We start from the raw sequence: 6,000 nt of genomic DNA on the forward strand, positions 1-6,000 counted from the left end.
TAGTTTTTTAGGAACCTCCAGACAGTTCTCCATGGTGGCTGTATCAATTTACTTTCCCACCAACAGTACAAGAAGATTCCCTTTTCTCCACACCCTCTCCAGTATTTACTGTTTGTAGACTTTTTCATGATGGCCATTCTGACCAGTGTGAGGTGATATCTCATTGTAGCCTTGATTTAAATTTCTCTAGTAATTAATGATGCTGAGCATCTTTTCATGTGCCTCTTGGCCATCTGTATATATGTGTGGAATCTGGAAAAATGCAAACCTGTTTGCAAGGCAGAAATAGAGATGTAGATATAGGGAACAAATATACGGACACTAAGAAAGGAAAAGGGGAGGTGGGATGAATTGGGAGATTGGGATTGACCTATATACACTAATATGTATAAAACAGATAACTCATGAGAACCCGTTTTATAGTACAGGGAACTCTAATGGTGCTTAATGGTGGCCTAAATGGGAAGGAAATCCAAAAAAGAAGAGCTATATGTATATTTATGGCTGGTTTGCTTTGCTGTATAGCAGAAACCTACACAGCAGTGTAAAGCAACTATACCCCAATAAAAAAGGACACAATAAAAAATTAACCAATATAAACCTACAAATAAATAAACCCTCAAAACTCAGCAAAAAATAAGGAAGGAAAGAAACTGACTAGAGATGGGTGCTTGTGACTGAATCAAGGATAGAGTCCACAGCAGGCATTAATAGTGGATGTCAGCTGCGTGGAGACCAGGAGGAAGAAGTTACCATAAGAATGAATGGAGAAACGAATCGCCAGTCCAGGTTTGATGCCTGAGATAGGGTGCTCTGGGCTGGTGCACTGGGACAACCCAGAGGGATGAGATGGGGAGGGAGGTGGGAGGGAGGCTGTAGAAGGGGAACACATGTACACCCATGGTGGATTCATGTCAATGTGTGGCAAAACCACTACAATACTGTAAAGTAATTCAGTTCAGTTCAGTTCTGTCGCTCAGTCGTGTCTGACTCTTTGAGACCCCATGAATTGCAGCATGCCAGGCCTCCTTGTCCATCACTAACTCCCGGAGTTCACTCAACTCACGTCCATTGAGTCGGTGATGCCATCCAGCCATCTCATCCTCTGTCTTTCCCTTCTCCTCCTGCCCCCAATTCCTCTTGGCATCAGAGTCTTTTCCAATGAGTCTTTTCCATGTCAACTCTTCGCATGAGGTGGCCAAAGTACTGGAGTTTCAGCTTTAGCATCATTCCTTCCAAAGAACACCCAGGACTGATCTCCTTTAGAATGGACTGGTTGGATCTCCTTGCAGTCCAAGGGACTCTCAGGAGTCTTCTCCAACACCACAGTTCAAAAGCATCAATTCTTAAGTGCTCAGCTTTCTTCACAGTCCAACTCTCACATCCATACATGACTACTGGAAAAACCATAGCCTTGACTAGACGGACCTTTGTTGGCAAAGTATGTCTTTGCTTTTGAATATGCTATCTAGGTTGGAAATAACTTTCCTTCGAAGGAGTAAGCGTCTTTTAATTTTCTGGCTACAATCACCATCTGCAGTGATTTTGGAGCCCCCCAAAATAAAGTCTGACACTGTTTCCACTCTTTCCCCATCTATTTCCCATGAAGTGATGGGACCAGATGCCATGATCTTCATTTTCTGAATGTTGAGCTTTAGGCCAACTTTTTCACTCTCAACTTTCACTTTCATCAAGAGGCTTTTGAGTTCCTCTTCACTTTCTGCCATAAGGGTGGTGTCATCTGCATATCTGAGGTTATTGACATTTCTCCTGGCAATCTTGATTCCAGCTTGTGCTTCATTCAGCCCAGCGTTTCTCATGATGTACTCTGCATATAAGTTAAATAAGGAGGGTGACAATATACAGCCTTGACGAACTCCTTTTCCTATTTGGAACCAGTCTGTTGTTCCATGTCCAGTTCTAACTGTTGCTTCCTGACCTGCATATAGATTTCTCAAGAGGCAGATTAGGTGGTCTGGTATTCCCATCTCTTTCAGAATTTTCCACAGTTTATTGTGATCCACACAGTCAAAGGTTTTGGCATAGTCAATAAAGCAGAAATGGATGTTTTTCTGGAACTCTCTTGCTTTTTCAATGATCCAGTGGATGTTGGCAATTTGATCTCTGGTTCCTCTGCCTTTTCTAAAACCGGCTTGAACATCTAGAAGTTCATGGTTCACGTATTGTTGAAGCCTGGCTTGGAGAATTTTGAGCATTACTTTACTAGCATGTGAGATGAGTGCAATTGTGCAGTAGTTTGTCCATTCTTTGGCATTGCCTTTCTTTGGGATTGGAATGAAAACTGACCTTTTCCAGTCCTGTAGCCACTGCTGAGTTTTCCAACTTTGCTGGCATATTGGGTGCAGCACTTTCACAGCATTATCTTCCAGGATTTGAAATAGCTCAACTGGAATTCTATCACCTCCACTAGCTTTGTTCGTAGTGATGCTTCCTAAGGCCCACTTGACTTCACATTCCAGGATGTCTGGCTCTAGGTGAGTGATCACACCATTGTGATTATCTTGGTCGTGAAGATCTTTTTTGTACAGTTCTTCTGTGTATTCTTACTACCTCTTCTTAATATCTTCTGCTTCTGTTAGGTCCATACCATTTCTGTTCTTTATTGAGCCCATCTTTGCATGAAATGTTCCCTTGGTATCTCTAATTTTCTTGAAGAGATCTCTAGTCTTTCCCATTCTGTTGTTTTCCACTATTTCTTTGCATTGATCGCTGAGGAAGGCTTTCTTATCTCTTCTTGCTATTCTTTGGAACTCTGGATTCAGATGCTTATGTCTTTCCTTTTCTCCTCTGCTTTTGGCTTCTCTTCTTTTCACAGCTATTTGTAAGGCCTCCTCAGAGAGCCATTTTGCTTTTTTGCATTTCTTTTCCATGGGAATGGTCTTGATCCCTGTCTCCTGTCCAATGTCACGAACCTCAGTCCATAGTTCATCAGGCACTCTATCTATCAGATCTAGTCCCTTAAATCTGTTTCTCACTTCCACTGTATAATCATAAGGGATTTGACTTAGGTCGTACCTGAATGGTCTAGTGGTTTTCCCTACTGTCTTCAATTTAAGTCTGAATTTGGCAATAAGGATATCATGATCTGAGCCACAGTCAGCTCCCGGTCTTGTTTGTCTTGATTGTATAGAGCTTCTACATCTTTGGCTGCAAAGAATATAATCAGTCTGATTTTGATGTTGACTATCTGGGGATGTTCATGTTTAGAGTCTTCTCTTGTGTTGTAGGAAAGGGTGTTTGCTGCGACCAGTGTGTTCTCTTGGCAAAACTCTATTAGCCTTTGCCCTGCTTCATTCCATATTCCAAGGCCAAATTTGCCTGTTACTCCAGGTGTTTCTTGACTTCCTACTTTTGCATTCCAGTCCCCTATAGTGAAAAGGACATCTTAATTAGCCTCCAGTTAAAATAAATTTTAAAAAAAAGAATAAATGGAGAAAAGGGGGATACTGTATTAGCTACGCATTCCTGATGTTTTGACAGGGGAGGCTTTGCAGACCCTGGGGAGAGCATCACCCTCCCCCACCAGAAGGGCATATGAATTTACTTGGAAATGTTTAACCTCCCTGACCCACCATAAACTCACCTTGGCTGTTTAGTGGGCATATGGGTTCAAGAGAAGGAAGAAGTCCCTTCGAGAAAACAATGTGATCTTCTTGTGTATTTGAGTTGAACTTTCTATCCAAGTTTACAAGTTTAAGATTCCAACCTTTAATAATTTTTAAAAGAAATCATTCTGTTTATTGGGACTTGCTTACAATTATAATGTAACACATATTCATTGCAGATAATTTGGTATATATAATTCAATTCAAAAACACTTTATTCTCCCATCATTTTGGAGATGTATTTTTCCATGTATTCATTTAGTGAGCATGTGCTGTGCTTATTAACTCAAATATGTTTTTCATTAAACAATACTTAAATTCATTAAACAACGTAAGACCATTGTGTTCTTACTATTCATCCCTTGATTGATTTAATCACACCCTGTTGCTATTTATCTAGATTGTTTCCACTATTTCCTATTCTAAATAATACTCTGATGAGTCTTTAGTTACGTAAACCTTTGTGTGCATCTTTGTAATTCTAACTAGATAAATTAATAGGAGTGAAAACAGTAGAGTTCCATTTTCAAGACTTTTCAGTCTTATGCACATTTTCATCACTTTATTCATGTTACAGCTGGACTGGTGTATGTAACTACCAGCAGGGTATGAGATGATCCATTTCTCTCTTTTTTCAAAAACTTTCAATTAAAAAAAAATTTGTAAAATCTCTGCCAATAGATACAATGGCATCTTGTTTTTAAAAAATTTTTTTCTTGGAAATCCAATGGAAATGAAAATTTCTCATATGGCAGGTTAAGCTTTCACTGAAATTAAACGTTCAGATACTTTCTTACCTGTCTCAGGACCTTTGCCACCTCACTCTTGTTTTGCAGTCTCCTCTATTGTAAGGATTATTAACCCTGGTTGTCACATTTGTTGCAATTTTTCTCCCGTCTTGACATCACTTTATAATTTTTTAGAAGCTTCCTTTCACTTTTGTATACAAATAAAACAAATATTTTATAAACATATATACTATAATGCATACAGATATATGTTTAAAGATAAAATACTGAGATGGGCTCATCCTAGCCAATTTATCTTTAATTTACAACTATTCACAGAACATTGAGAATATGCTGTTACTGGCACAGAGTAATGATTCTAGTAAATTAAGGAAACAAGTTTAAACAAATATGTGCTTACTCAAACTCTGCCTACCAGGACCTGCTGCTCTCAGCCCACACAGTCTTCACATGAGCTTCAGTGACTTTCAATGTCCTAAAATGTCCTAGTCCTCGAGAGAATAGTAAATATAGTAACTGACAGTGTCTAGGGTTTTACAGTTCTTTCACATTCTCCACAGAAAGGATCTCCTTTAGCTGGAGGAGCTGGTGCATTTTGTTCCATCTTACAGAAGGAGAATGAGCTTGGTCACTTGCCAACGATGCTCGGGCATGAGTGGGAAGGTATGACCAGTGTACACACACAGTTCTCTCTCCACCTTGAATTCCATGCTTCTTTTTTCCCACAGGACTACCTTCCCAGCATTAAATGATTTTTTTTAGTGTACTTATCTAGGCTGGGAAACATTGTGAGAAGTAAAAGTATCGTCTCTTGGATAGTATGTGAAAAGTGAAATTTGAACATAGGTTAGGCTCTTGTCAGAGAAGGCAATGGCACCCCACTCCAGCACTCTTGCCTGGAAAATCCCATGGATGCAGGAGCCTGGTAGGCTGCAGTCCATGGGGTCGCTAAGAGTCGGACACGACTGAGTGACTTCACTTTCACTTTTCACTTTCATGCATTGGAGAAAGAAATGGCAACCCACTCCAGTGTTCTTGCCTGGAGAATCCTAGGGACGGGGGAGCCTGGTGGGATGCCATCTATGGGGTGGCACAGAGTCGGACACGATTGAAGTGACTTAGCAGTAGCAGCAGTAGCAGTAGGCTCTTGTAAATTAAATGCAATTGTCAAGATATATACTTGACCCTAACAGTAACCTGAAACAGGAAAAAGAATGTGGAATCTTATTTTTTTTTTTGTCTTAGAATCTCCCCACTATGGGAGATCCAAGTTTCTGATTTTTTAGAGGGCTCTTGGAACAAAAATGAGGAGGCATGTCAGTATGCAATCATCTCTGAGGGTACAAGAGCTGAAACATATTAAAAGCAATAGACCTAAATATATGATCATTAAATGTTTGCTTTATTCCAGGCCAAAGGAGAATCTCTGAATTTTCACCCAATCCTCCTACCAGCACACTCTCAATCTACCCTGCCTCTTAATCTGGCCTTAGTTTCCTGAATAACACTTATCATCTCTCACATAGTATGCATTTATTGGGTTAGTTATTTATCATCTATACTCACGCACTAAAATGTAAGTTCCATAAGAACTGGAACTTTGTTGTAATCATTATATTATTGTC

Source organism: Bos indicus x Bos taurus, chromosome 1 (genome assembly GCF_003369695.1).
Source record: "Bos indicus x Bos taurus breed Angus x Brahman F1 hybrid chromosome 1, Bos_hybrid_MaternalHap_v2.0, whole genome shotgun sequence".
Lineage (NCBI taxonomy): Eukaryota > Metazoa > Chordata > Mammalia > Artiodactyla > Bovidae > Bos > Bos indicus x Bos taurus.